This window comes from Protopterus annectens, chromosome 4.part1 (genome assembly GCF_019279795.1).
Source record: "Protopterus annectens isolate FY-2018-M chromosome 4.part1, PAN1.0, whole genome shotgun sequence".
In the NCBI taxonomy this organism is placed as follows: Eukaryota; Metazoa; Chordata; order Ceratodontiformes; family Protopteridae; genus Protopterus; species Protopterus annectens.
In genome coordinates, this window is record NC_056734.1 from 179,004,040 (window position 1) to 179,019,995 (window position 15,956).

At 39.9% G+C, this 15,956-nt stretch overlaps 1 protein-coding gene across 1 annotated transcript in view; it reads left to right on the plus strand.

Annotated features, from left to right (window-relative positions):
- LOC122800805 (arrestin domain-containing protein 3-like) overlaps window positions 1–15,492 on the plus strand; it is a 537,540-nt gene extending 522,048 nt beyond the window's left edge. The window contains exon 5 of the mRNA XM_044070084.1: window positions 14,895–15,492. The gene's annotated coding sequence lies outside the window, so the exon portion shown is untranslated. The remainder of the gene's footprint in view (window positions 1–14,894) is intronic.
- Window positions 15,493–15,956: the final 464 nt, after the last annotated feature.

Consider the following 15,956-nt stretch of genomic DNA (forward strand, 5'->3'; position numbering starts at 1 on the left):
GATGTCCACCAACCTCTGAATTACATGTCTCCCCACTAGGCCACCATATTCAGTAATAGCCTTGTTTCAGACATTGTAGCCCCTGAATGGCACACAGCAGCATTTATCACACTACACACAGGTGGCACCACATTGCACGAGTGGGACTATAATCCTACACACCTGACTGGACTATTCTGCATGGCTATGGGGTACATCATCAAGGACATCATTCACAGAGACATTGTTGGGCTCCCGTCCTTTGCTGCCACCCGGGTTGGGCTTGTTAGGGCCAGAGCATGGCCCATACAAATGGTGGACTCCTTTCATACAGTTACCAGGGCAGTTGCTGATGGTACAGGAGTCCACACATCCTACATTGTCCTCTCATTGCCTTTCAGCACCATTCCCCATTCTGGTATTGACAACATACACATCCACATGCACATCGTACCCTGTGTCTCAGGATGTTATGCTATGTGGCTCATGGACAGGACACACAGTGAGGCCAGCATACCATAGTACCTACTACATGTCAGGTACATTTGGCATACCATGGTCCTCAGTCATAGGGCCCCTCATGTTCAGTATATGCTTCCCTGTGGAACAGGCTAGCACATGGGACTTTCCCTGCCTAGCTTTCAAACCCCTGCATACCAAGCACCATGATTGCTCCACCAGCTGATACTGACTCCAACCATACAGGTGTCACCGTGATAGATACATAATATGACTATCATGGCATCAAGCTGCATGACACAAAGTGCATGCACATCACCTTTGCATTACACCATTCACCCACTGACTATCACATGGATGGTAGTCCCCTACATACATATCACATTGTACATGTTTGCAGTACACACATATGTCGCACCCACTCCTGTGATTACCGTATTGCCACTGTGGCATGGATATCCTTCTACGTGGCCACACCTATCTGTACTGGGTGTGTAGCTGGTACATAGGCACCCATTGTACCTCTGAACTCAAGACATCTACACACATTCAAGGGTACACCACCCCATTTAGGGTGTACCTTACACAACAGCTACAGCTTTACATGCCACAACATTAACACGCCATGACATTTACTGAGCTACGACAGTTTAAATATGCGGCTGCACTACGGACACCACATGTGTACACATTTGCATACTACATACTCAGGGGTGACCTCTGCTGATCAGACAGGGCCCATGTCCACAACATTATTAATGGATATACTCCTCATACGCGACATAAGCAGAGGCCACTGTGAGCAACATGCTCATGGATATGTGCACACACGCCACAATGAGTGGGATATGCTTGTGGGTTACATTCCCAAACCAGGCACTCACCATGCTTTGGAACATAAGTCCTATGTACATCACGCAGGGACACTCAGTAGCACTGTTCATGTGATACCTCCCTTGGTGGTTGGGAGACACATGTAGGCCTGGGATCACTGCATTGGCTGTACTGTGCAGAGGTGCAGGTGACACCTGGCTCTGATGTTCACAGGACACTACCCTAGAGAGGTGCCACTAGTGTGAACACTGTAGTTGTGCTTACACATGGACATGCTAGACTGCATAGTACCCCACTATGCACCTGTGAAGCTATTACATGTCCTTTGTGCATGGTTACTTGGTAGCCCTTCCATTTAGATTAGCTCTCATGCTATTACTATGTCCCATACCTACAGGCCATATGTATCCTGTTATTATACATACCAATAGACGATACCTGTGGTATGCATGATATGCCTGTTATGCTGTGTAGAATATCTGTCATATCTACCTATAATACTATACATTACACATATTTCACATAGTATCCCATAATGCAAAGCATACTTGCACAGCAGGACCACCTTACATATGTCATTAACATTATATGCCCATACACATGCGTGCTGTGACACTATATCAACATATACTATCCCCTGCTATGGCACGTCCTTGTTGGACATACCCTACCACTGACGGCGGGTTGTATGGAATTGTTCTGTTTAACGCCCTCATGTAGCATCCCTTGTGGTGTCTGTGCTGTGTACCTTGAGTCCCACTGCTGGATGCACAGTTTCTACAAGCGTTAGTATGCTCAGCAAGACATCAGTACATAAATACCTTTCCCCACTTTATGCATTGCGGACACGTTTAATTAATGCAAACCAGGCTATACATACAGTAAAACTAATTAATACAGATCATGCTATACATAACCTTACATATTGGGCATTCTACATACCTTGTTGTCCTTACGGCGTTTTGTTTCTATCTCTCTCACAGTGTTTCAACTGGTATTCGGTATGAGCATATGGTTTGAACGTCTGGCAAGTCATACTTATATACGTCGATACCTGTAACATGTGGATTCATCCAGCCAATTGGTGTTCCTGAGTGACTAATTACTTGCATATCAGCTGTGCAGCTACTCCATTCACCAATTACGTGGCAACAGTGGGGTATAATTGGATTCTCCACTTGGGTGTTGCCTATTTGCCCTACCTTCGGGGAGACGGTCTTTATTGTGTTTTGTTATGTGTAACTGCAACTGCTATGCATGGAGACAAGTATAGTTTGGATTAATGTCCCCCTTGGATTGTGTGTGACAGGTAGAGTATTTGGTTCAACATGTGGGTGTACCTGTCATCCCAACATGTGATAACGGAGTATTGCAAACAAAACCTGTAACATGGCTGTTTGTTCCATTATACAACGACTGCAATTTTGCATGACGTCTTTAATTGTGTCTCTCACACGGTATGTTGTGGGTTCTGCAGATGTAATTGACTGACTGGATGTTTGTGCTGCTATTACAGTCTGTATTGCTTTAGTTTCTAGTGTGGGGGATGTCGGTGGGTGTACGTAGCATATACAGGTTTGTGGGCCTTGCATTTCTACATAATCCATATATATGTGTGTGGGCTCCGTCCCTAATTAGAGAGCTAACAGTTAGTAGACTTATGTTATGGGATTGTACGTTGGGCCGTTGTTAATTGGTTTCTATATCATCTGCAGGTGAGCTTGCTACTTGTATACCTCCGTAATTGTGGCGATATATCAAGGGAAATGTGTAAGTGACAGCAATCCCTTGTATTTCTGTCCCAGATATTTGCAGTCATTGTGGTTGTGTTGTTAAAAGAGCCTGTTTGCCATGGGTTGCCACCTTTTCATATGGTCATTGTTGGACACCTGCGGGACACACAGCGGTGTTTACAGGCCAACATGTATCCACAGTCAGTACACAGGTTAGCACATACTTTTATCCTCACTACATACCTATTGTTGTGTGACTTTGGCTACTTATCATATTGCATGTAACATTTACGTTTCTTACATACAGGCATAACTATTACATACGACTGTTACATTATATATGGGACATATTTATGTCCTACCATCTTGGACATTTGCCCTTTGTACTGTTTTATGTCAGGACACACCTGCCCAGGGTGGGGCTGTCCCTCCTACTGTGGGACAGGTAGTAGCCATATGCCTATGGCTAGCTATACCCACACCTACCGTACTGATCTGCCTCTGACTTGGCACTAACAAACACATGTTGCGGACACACACACACATTACAGTCACACAGAGACGCACACGGCACCCTCAACACACACTTACACAGACTACGGCACTCACAGACACAGTTGAACACAGTACCTACATGGACTGCGACACCGGCAGCGGTGACTAACTGTCCCTTCATATCATCATACTAATACTCGCAGATGTACTGTTCCGGTACTGTGTTCTAGCGGTCTTTCAGCCTCATGGTTACGCATGTCGGTATGTTACACATTCCATGGTTGGTGGTATCCTATTTATTTGTACCTCCAAGGTGTTATGAATGTCGTTGAACTATCTATTATATTTGCAGATATCGCTGAATTCATCTATATCACCATATAGGTTCATAGGTTCATAGGTTAGTACTAGGCTAACTGCCCTTGCAAGCCATTTTAAGCCTAGCCAGTTATCCCTTGTGAGATTCAAACCCTGCACCTTGTGTTTGTAAGGCAAACACCTTAACCATTAGGCCACCCTCCCAACCCCTCTATTGCCCTTTCTATCTGTATTATATATATATCCATATGTGTACATATATATATATATCTATATCTATATATATATATATATATATATATATATATATATATATATATATCTATATATATATATATATATATATATATATATATATATATATATATATATATATATATATATATATATATATATCTGGCGGGGAATGTGACAGGCACACAGCACCACCATATGCTGTAAGGCTCATGTACTGTTCAGGTGTTGGCATTCCGTGTTCCACTGGCTGTTGTGTTTACAATGTTTGAGGGCTGCCTATGTAGGAGTCACACATTGGGCCACCTATACATTACAATTTGCAGGTGGTCATGTTTGTGTGCCATCCATTTTACTGTGTGTGCAGGTGGAGAGGTGTCAGTCCATAGGGGCCTACACTGTCAGAGTATGTGCTATACGTTCCCTCTTTGCCAAGGTATAGGCATATTGGGCATGCATCCGTCTGCCTACTGGGGCTGGCACAGTGTGTTCATGGTCTGAATCCCTTTTTGCCTGTAATGGCCTTGGCAATTGCAGTGGGCTATGAGGGCCTTCACCATTTTGTCCCTGCTGCAGCTGCTTCCGCAGGATGATATTATGTAGCATGGCACATACTATGATGATGTGGGCACACATGCCTGGAGAGTACTGCAAGGCTCCACCAGATGTATCCAAGCACCGGAACTGTGATTTCAGCATCCCGAACACACGCTCTATGATGATTCTGGTTTGTGCGTGTGCCTCATTATGGCGTTCTTGCATGGGTGTGTGTGCATTTCTGATGGGAGTCATCATCCATGGCTCCAGTGCATAGCCAGCATCTCCCACGAGATGGCCATGTGGGAAGTCCCCCCTCACAAATACCTGATACAGCTGTGAGGCATGCCAGATATGGGAGTCATGGTAGCTTCAAGGGCTGCCAGCACACACATCCATGATAATGCCCTGGGCATTGCACCCGACCTGGCAGTTGATGGAGTGGAATCCCTTGTGGTTTATGTAGTGCCTACCCTGCTCACTGGGTGGTGACTTCCTTTGTATGTGCGTGCAGTCTATCGCACCCAGTACCTCCGGGTATTGTGCCATATGGTGGAAGTGGCGCATATTGCTGGCCAACTCCTCCTGAGTTCTGGGGAAGTATATCTGCTCATTGGCATGTGGTAACATGGCATCCAGGAACTGGTGTAGTACCCTGGATGCTGATGCCTGTGAGATACCCATTATATCGCCAGTTGGTCTTTGAAAGGTACCTGTGGCCAGTATTCGCAGGCTTACACATACCTTCGTGTCCACTGGGATGGGTTCCCCTCTGTTGCTTCTGGTTCTCAGGCGTGGCAGGCACAGCTCCACTATTTGCTGTAAGATGTCCCTGTCCTGTCCACCCTGTAATGCTCTACTATCTCCAGGTCATGTAGCCCCTGGTAGGTTACCCTTGGTCTGAACACTCTCCTTCTCCTCCGAGGCCTGCGGTGGTTGTCGGCATCATCCTCCACAACACCGTCAGTCTCTAACACATGCTGATGAATCACAGCTATGGCAGCTCCCAACATGTACATTTTAAAAGTTTCCCATGTGTTTACACCTATGGTGTGGTGTTTGGGAATACACAGGTGTGTGTTGGGTGCTTTCACACTTTATACTATTGTGCTGTGAACACCGATGATGTCATAGGGTGTGTATGTACGATCGTAGCTACAGGTTATCTTATGTGTTTTACTGCCAGAACTACTATTGTGGTGCCTTTGGTGTTGAATTACATTTGCCTGCCGTGGATTGCCTCTTGACCTTCCCTTTACATTTCTGCACGTTGCACCTACCATTTTCTGGTGTGCATCCTGCAGCCTACTTTCATTTGTACTTTCCTGGACCTGGCGTATCTTGCGCTATGTGTGCTACTCCCGGTCTGTTGTCGGTTTGCTTTGCTCTGCTGTGTCAGGTCTCCTATCTTTGCAATCCAATACCTCCCCTCCTTTCTTTGCATTCCAATGCCTCCCCTATCCTGTTTTGCATGTTTCTGAAAGCAGACTTGTCAGCTGCCGTTGATTGGCCTTCATGGGTTGATTGGTGTTGATTGCTCTTTAGTACTCCAATTACCCTACTTCCGCATTTCATTCTTTTCTTCCCCTGACCTTCCTGTTTCTGCTATTGTTTGTGGCGTATGCGTCCGATTACTGGGTTTCGGGCACGTTTTCATCCTCGTACATATGCGCTTTTGGGCACCATGTGTGCTCTCAGCTAAACGATTCCTCCCCACCCCTGTCCTGCAGCTTTGCTTAGCAACGGACAGGCCAGATTTTCAATGCTCCAATGTGCTTACTGCTACGGTGGCACACCCCTCTGCTGATGTCATGTATCTCCTCTGAGCCACTCCTCGGTGTTATACCGCTGCACCGTATGGTACAACCTTCATCCGGCAGGACATTTGCGATTCAGTATTATCTGCCTCATTTGCATGGCATTGACTACTAATTCATAGTTACCACGTCGAACACTATCGCAGGCCCGTAGCAACCCTTGCACCTTGGTTGTGGTGTTCCATGCCTACCATTATGTATTATGCTGTAAACCTGATTTCTATTACGTTGCGATTTTATGACATTTTTATATTATTTCTTTATGTTACAGCTTCCGCACACATGCCCTGCGGTTGTGCTCTGCGTTACTGTGGACATGACATTAAATGTTGTTATTTACGTGTTGTGCATCTTTTCTTATGCCATTGGCTATGTATTTCGCCATTGGCATATGTTAACGTTGTGATACCTGGGTCTGGCCCTCTTCCATAGCTCCGAAGTTCTGTTTGGGAAAATGTAAACTGTGTTTTTTGGTTTACATTTCCGTGGGCTTACGCTACGCCTGCACCACTTCATGAATCACTATATGCCTTCATTTGCATGGTGCGACACTGCACATGGGGTGATTAGCATACCTACGCCGGGGGCTGCGCAGTTCTGGCGTACGCCGATAGTGCACGTGGAATTGGATCGTACCTGAATCGCTCGACGGCCATATTTGGTGTTATACCACCTACGCTATGCCTGCGCCTGGCGCAAGCTTCATGAATCCCGGGGAATGGTCTTTCTATCAAAAATGGTTTAAAGCAGACACTATCATTAAGACCATGTAGTCTGTCTGCCTGAAGTTTAATTATCCATTTTTGTTCCTCTTGTTCTGTTCTGTTTATGATATTTCCAAGTCTAATGTCTGTGTGAATATGTTGCAGTACCATAAATTTGAATGAGTGTGTGTAGAGTCATTTTCCACTACGTATCTAGCTGTTGCTATTGTAGCATCCAATTTCTTGATGTTATATATGTTCTCTTACTCTTTCTCTTAATACCCTACTTGTTTTACTTACATAGAAGTGTGAGCATATTTCACATATGGCCAGATATACCAAATGTTGTGTAGAACAATCTGCATAAAATAACATTTCGTACTTCTTGTGTGTGTCTGGATGTACAAAAACTCTGTCATTGACTATGTAGGGACATATGTTACTTCTGCAGCTGTAAGTACCCTTTCTCTTAAAGACTACTGATTGCTGTATGGAGGTATTACAATAGCATAATCTACATTTTAAACATTTACAATTCTTATAAGCCACATGTGGCTGATTTCCCACTAACTTATGTAGTTGTTCATTGGCTAATAGAATATGCCATTTTTTTCTTATAATATCCAATATGCTGTTATTATCAGATGTATTTGTTAGCAATAACATATTCACATCTTTTTTATTACTTTTTTTTGTATATCTGATAATATTTTCTTCGAAAAATAGGTCTGGCTTTTCCTTTTCTTTCCTCAAATACCATGGAAGTGTATCTACGACATAAGTCCTGGGAATACCCTCTCTTTTGTAGATTGCCGCTCAAAGTATTCACCAAGCTTTCAAATGTGTTATCTTCACTCGTTAAATGAGAGGTCCATAAAAATTGTGCCTTGGCTATATTTTTAAACATGTGATTAGGGTGCATACTAGATCTATGTAATAAGCTGTTGGTCCAGCATTTTTTCTTGGGAATCTTAGTGTGAATTTTCCCTTCACGGTAATACAAGTGAACATCTAAAAAAATTATCTCACTACTAGATATATCTATAATGAATTTTAAAACATTTGTAGTTGACTCAATATATTTTAAACATCTTCTAACATAGCTCTTTCCACTTTCCAAATCATAAATGCATCATCCACAAAGGTAAATCTAGTAAAGTAGATGTTAGCCCTTGTACTTTTCAAGTTAAGTTTTTTTGTAATTCAAATTTTAATCATCTGAGTGTGTTGTCAGCTATACAATAATATTACTATTTAATTCACTGACATTTTAATTTAATGTAAAAACAAAGTTATGTTACTTAAAACTGTGGAACTCATTTACATATGGACAAGCAGAGTGCCGGTGTACTCTGTTGCCTGTTTTTTGGAAGAGAACTTAATGAGACAGAAGTAGCTTTTGTTTTATTTATAGTTCATTATGCAATATGAGGAATATATACATTCTAGAGTTCAATGAGGTAGGGCAATCTGTATAGGAAATATGATGATATTTTAGTAATCATTTTTATTCATGATTGTGAAATGAGAATGCACAAAGCAGATATGTAAACTCTTACAGTACTGCAATGTTGTCTAAATGTTTTCACTGCAATTTTTACTTCACCTGAGACATTTCCCTTTGCCAAGAAAGCTGATTAATGAATTAGTTGTACTTAAAAGATGGACTTATTATTTTAATCAGTTTTAAAATATCTGATGATGTGGTTAACAATGCAAAAGCACTTATATCCATTAAAACCGTTTATATTTTAACCTCAGCTTGTTTACTGCCTCCTGTCTTGGAAATATTTGTCTTTTGCTTTGGTAAGGAGATGGTTTTATCATTGGTTACATGTTTTTTTTTTTTTTTTGGATTTTAATGTGTTAAAGGAGGCCAGAAAACCTGTTACTAGAAAATCTTATGTTTAGAAATTATTGAGGTTTTCTATGTGGTCCCTAAGTGGGATTGCAGAGGGTCCCTTGAGGTTAACATCTCTTCTGGTCTTGAAATATTTCTGTGATCTAGTTCAGGATGGCTTATCTTATGCATCCATTAAGGTGCAATTAGCGGCCATCTCTGCTTGTCTGCCAATGAATGTCCCCTCTTTCTTCTTCTCTTTGGGTAAAACAGTTGATGAAAGGAGTATTGCATAGGAGATCCTCCTGAAAGCAAATTATTTCTTTGTGGGATCTCAAGATACATTCCGGAATTGACCTTAGCATCTTTTGAACCTGTCACTTATGCTGATCTGAAGTTCTTAACATGGAAAACTGTTTTGCTTATTACTCTGACATCTGCAAGGTGAGTCTCTGAGCTGCAAGCTCTCATGGTGAAACACTTTTACCTGATTTTCCACAGGGATAGTTTTGTGTTATGCCCAAATCCCTCTTTCATGTCAAAAGTGGTATCAGGCTTCACCCTCAATCATTCTATTAATCTCCCTGTGCTCTTTCCCAAACCTAAGAATAAGGGAAAGGATACTGCATATCTTGGATGTACATCAGCAGCACTGCATACCTTGGATGTACATCAGCAGCACTGCATACCTTGGATGTACATCAGCAGCACTGCATATCTTGGATGTACATCAGCAGCACTGCATACTTTGGATGTGCATCAGCAGCACTGCATGCTTTAGATGTGCATCAGCAGCACTGCATACTTTGGATGTGCATCAGCAGCACTGCATGCTTTGGATGTGCATCAGCAGCACTGCATACTTTGGATGTGCATCAGCAGCACTCATATCTTGGATGTGCATCAGCAGCACTGCATGCTTTGGATGTGCATCAGCAGCACTGCATGCTTTGGATGTGCATCAGCAGCACTGCATACTTTGGATGTGCATCAACAGCACTGCATACTTTGGATGCGCATCAGCAGCACTGCATACTTTGGATGTGCATCAGTAGCACTGCATGCTTTGGATGTGCATCAGCAGCTTATGTACTACCTTGACAGAAGAAAACCCATTATGAAGACTGAAAGGTTTTTTATTTCCTATGCAGTGACAAAGAAGGTTCAGCCTGTTTCTAAGCAAACCATTGCATAGTGGTTGTCCTCTGGTAATTGTTTTGTTACACCCATCATGGCAATGCAAATCAAGGCAAAGTAAAGGTGTATTCCACTGGGGCCTTTTCTACATCAGTGGCTTATTGTAAGGTAGTGGACTCCAGAATGTTCTAGAGACACCAACTTTGTCCTCTAACCCTACCTTCATGAAGCACTAGGTGGATTCCTTTTCCAAACCCAGAACAGTCTTCAGCAGGACCATTCTCCAAGGGCTTCTAGATCCTTATCCTTCCTCCTCCTAGGTTGGGTAAGCTTTGCGAATCTACCCATATGCCAGAAAGGCAATGTGTTTGTTGAACCTATTACAGTTGTGTAAGTCCTACTTAACTGTATCAGTAGATGTTCATAGAACACACTGCCTTACTGATGGTACCCACCCACCATCCCTCCTTTTGGAAGTACATAGTTTGGTGTCAGAGACCCTGATGAGTTATACTCAGTGACCTTTTTTTGTTGTATGTGGTTTTTGGTTTGTAACAGTAGGAGTTTGCAAGTATGCATTTCCGTCTTCTCTTCCCCCTGGATTCTAGAAAACTGAAAGAGTCCTGCATGTGTGTCTGAAAGGCAGTCATGATATTCACATGTGATTGGTCCATCTCACCCACAGACAGGCAGGGAGAGAAGCTCTGATCTTTGGTAGACTGCCAGAGATATGGTAGCAGGACACTACTATCCATTTGTCAGTAAGGCAGTGATTTTATTGAACACGCTTCTTCTGTGATCGCCATGTTACTTTCTCTCAACTTCCTCAGCCTACATTGTATAACATTGATGCTGTTTTGCTATTTTCCTATTTTTTTCTTTTTTCCCTTTGTCTTCATTTTACACCATTATTCAGAGTGTTTTACAAATATCTACTGTTACAGGTAAGTAATACATATGTAGCTATACTTTTCAAAGTATGTTGATGATAAAGATTCTGAGAGAATTACAGAAAAGGCAGGATACAGAGGGGTATATTATATTGATGGGTAAGAGTTGAGGATAAGGCCAAATGAATACCTTTCCAGCTAAAAGGCATCAAGGATAAAGAGGGGTCCATTGTTTGAGGGATAGAGAGAAAAAATGCTATGAAACTAGGGAAGGGATACCGAATGTCTTTGCATATTACTATGGGTGATTATATAGGGATGCCAGTAGGTAGAGATTCTGGAAAGAAAGGCAGCCAGTGTGAGAGATGTGACTACTAGACAAAAAGGCAAGAAGAAAACCTGAAAAATAGATGAATGGGAAGATACTGAATAATAAAGAGAATTCAGAAGGGAGAAGGACAGTCTATGTTGGGAGTTTTGCAACTGACTTTTATGACATTGGGCTACAGATAGTGGGAGGATTAACATGACATTGATAGTGTATTATATTCATTTTTCATGGAAGGAGACAATATTATAGAGGTCTTATTCATGTGGTCTCATGAGAGAGAAGACCCTACCATTTCAGATTCATATCCCTCATAAATGTTGATGCCATGATTTATGCCTGTTCTTTGTCTGCCAGATTATAAGAGATCATATCACTTTAGGTAAATGAAACTCAGGTAGGATTTATTAAAGGTAGACAACAAGAGAATCACTGGTACTAATAAATACATTTCATAAAGACTGTGAAGCTTAGTGGGAAGTGTACATCAGTGGTGGTCATACTAGTCCAAACTGTGTTAGTACTGAATCAGAACTGTACATTTTAGGTGATGGCAAATGGGGGGGGGGGGCATCTAGAAAATTCATGGTAGAGAAAGGCATAAGAAAGAGTATAATTGTCTCTCCAATTCTGCTCCTAATAGTCACTGAAGTCATGGATAAGATGCTTAGAAAACATTTGGTACAGGGAGGGGAAAAATGAGCATTTTTGAGAGTCTGAATCTATATGCAGATCACTATATGTTTCTTCTTTCTCAGGTGAAAAAAGTACTTCCAGCATTTTTGGAAGGGTTTAGTACATCTTGACACCTGATAGGTCCAAAGTATTATCCCCTAACATCTGTGACAGTTGTTTTAAGAGTTTGGGATTTGAAACATGTAGAATGTCCATTGATAACAGATGATGAAATGAAATAGTAGGGTATTAAGATCTTTGTCACCAGTAAGGTTATGGATGACAATAATTATAAGAACTTTCATGTTAAATTTGCAGAAATGTTGGATCAGTGGGTGGGAAGAATTTTATCCTTCTGCAGTCATATAGGGTACATTAAGGGTGGCTCTGTTAGACACATCATATGTCACTATGGGCTTGATGAATAAATGTCTTAATCCTAGACTGAATAAGTTGCAGAATTTATGACTCTGCATTGTCTGAAGGAGCAGTGGGGTCAAAAGTTTTATAACCATGCTACAAATGGCAAGAGTGAGTTGTAGCTGAGGGATACCTGATTTCAAAATATATTTTTTGGAAATCATTTTGTTCAACTTGAATCACGTTTTTATCTTGAACCTACAATGAAGCATAGGGAAGAACATGAGAATGTGACAAATTAGCAGGAAGTCAAGAAATCAGGAAGAAGGGATTCTGGGTTTATCACTTTCCTGAGACAAGGCAGAGACTGGGGATCCTATCAGAAGAAGAAGAAGGAAATAAATGGCAGTCTTTATTGATGCATTCAGGCCCCTAATATTCTCGACATCAGGCTTTTTATAAGATGACTGTTTTACAGAATGACCAAACTACCCACTTATGCTGTAATGATAAGACCATAATAATGGTGAAACTTGTTATATCTGCAGATATTGGGGTTTGGACTTTCTGGCCTGAATGCATCAATAAAGACTTGCAAAACATAAAACATCAGTGAACATTCATAATCCATGAAGCTGGAATGCTTGTGTGCCTTAAGATATAATCTGCATATTTCCCATGGGCCTCCTCCAAAGGTGGCTTAGGGTATTACACAGCAGAAACTCTAGTTTCCCTGAGTCTTTTTATTTTTACTTATATGACATTTTTCTTTTCTTTTTTTTTTCTTGTTGTTTTGGTGCTAGAATTAGACAATCATAAGGATGTTTTTCTTCAGTGATGAATTTAGCTCCAGTATTCAGATCCTCTGAATTATTTTATTTATTTATTGACATTTGATTACCAGGAAAGTCATATTCATGAATCTGTCACATGGGGTTGGGGTGTTGCATCAACACTGACCATCATCTAGAGCCGGTGTCCATACTGCCAGCTGACTAGCCCTGCATTATTATGGCAATATTTTCAAAATATAGGTATTATGTTTGTGTTTATATATATATATATATATATATATATATATATATATATATATATATATATATATATTATACACACACACCCACACACACACACAATTTTACTTATTTTTCGTTAAGAAAAAACTAACACTGTGGCTATGTACTGCATTTCAGTAATTTATTATTTTTTATTTACCATTACAAAGCCTTCCAAGTTCATTTATTATCCTTAATTAGACAAAAGCCAAAACCATGCTGTTCAGATTTTCACATTACATACTATTTTCTTTACAGTAGCTATCTGCTTTAAGTTGATGTGTTTTAACTGTTATTTAAAAATAAAGCTAACAATATTTAAAAGCATTAATGCCAGATGCACTTTTATCATAAATTAAAAAAAAACAGCTAAAAATTAATTATGCACAATGAGTTTTATAAGATGAAATAAACATCTTGAAACATTTTCTGGTAGATTTACTTTGTGACGTCATAAAAGCAGTTATTTTTTCAAGAGTTAATAATGTCACATATACTTGCTCGGTGACTGCTATATACTGATTTGTCAAAAAAAAATGATGCATTAAGTTTTAGGAAACAACACAAAGTAAGGTGTAAGTCTGCAGGGGTATTCAGAAGCAAATAGTACACTGCATAATTGTTTCAAGCAGTTTTGCTCATTGTGCTATGTTGTGTAAGATTTGTAGATTATTTTATACTATAGCACTAGGAATCACCCAAAACCAGTTTGCACTACTGTGGTCTACTAGATAATGCTGCATTTAGCCCAGGAGAATGGTTGATGTTATTTATCCATGTGGTCTTCCCCCTGAGCCATTCTCCATGAGAGTTTTTCAATGGCATGGTGTACTAGGCTGCAACAGAACTAAAAGTCCTATTTCATGGTGTCCACGCATTACAGCCTATGACAGAATAGGGGCATTTTGTATCACACCAGGCAAGTAATGCAAGGCCGTGTGCTTGCATGCATGTGTATGTGCATGCATGCTAGTGTGTGTGTGTGTGTGTGTGTGTGTGTGTGTGTGTGTGTGTGTGTGTGTGTGTGTGTGTGTATGTGTGAGTGAGTGGGTGTATGTGCCTGTGTGCTGCATTAGGTGTCTGATTCAGAGGCATGGAAAAGAGTCACTAATAAGCTTCTCCTCCATGCATCTCTTGCATGTCTCTAAATTGGCAGTAATTTTCATAGCATTACTAGAATACAGCAGTGCAGCAGTGTTAGTGTTATAGAGCTAACTTACCTGAATACAGAGCATTCCTTATGTGGAAAAAAAGCAGTAATTACGGGGTCCAATTTATTTATTTATTTTTTTTTGAAAGTAGAAACTCAGGGTAACATCCCAACTACTATGCTAACTAAGATTGAAAAGATCTGCTGCATGATAACTATTTAAAGACAGATGAAAATGTTTACCAGATCATACATTAATATTAATATTGTTTTACATATATTTAACAGCATAAATTGATGTTTTTAAAAAATATTGGATACAAAATTAACTTAAAGCTTTATTTTGCAGATAGCATACTGGCTGCAAATCTTCAAAATCTTCACATTCACGACCAAAGCAAAAAAATGAAATTGTCTGCCATGCCATATGAAAGATGATATGTCAGAACAAGAAGAGCTTCTCTGTGTAATGAACAAAAAAGAAAAATGCCAAAAAATGTTTCATTTCTTAGCCTTTTTATTAGCCTATATATATATATATATATATATATATATATATATATATATATATATATATATATATATATACAGTAGAACTTGATTTATATAATGAGTAAAAGGAACTGCTCTGTAAACATGTATAATAGATTAAATATTGTAAGAGTATAATATACTAATTGCACTTTCATCACAATGTATTAATATATTAAAACCTCTTTGATATGCCCACTTTCTCTCTGTGTTAGTACAAAATAGTTATTGCATTAACCTGTTATCCATTTATGTCAAGAGGTAAACTGAGGTAAACCTGTTGTACCAGTACATATCTATGCCTTATGTCTGAATTTAAGAAAGCAGTATCTTGGCTTCCTCAGAATGTTACTGTTTACAGTGTTAGTGTGTTTTTGCTTTACATGCACACTCTCAATAAAATGTTTATAACTGCATGTAGAGATGGAGAATGCAGCAGCCATGCAATACTTCTTTATTTATAGATTTCAGTTTCATGGTTGGTGTTCCTGGCCAAAATATCATTATAACACTGATTATGTGTAGATAGGTGAGTATAACATTTTAGATTTTACTTGGGAAATGTACAGTCTGGTTTTCACTGTACAACTGAGTGTCTGAAAGCAGTTATAAACAGATCAATAGGATTCTTGCTTTTTAGAAAGTTAGAAATGGCTAAATCCCAGAATCTGTGCTATATTGGACCCTGATAAGAGGAAAAATGTGAGTTTGATGTATGTGCCACTATATAGATGGCATATATATATATATATATATATATATATATATATATATATATATATATATATATATATATATATATATATATATATAAGATTGGCATTACAGAAATGTTTTGTGTATTTTGTGACTGTTCTTTTGGGACTTTGATTTAGATATA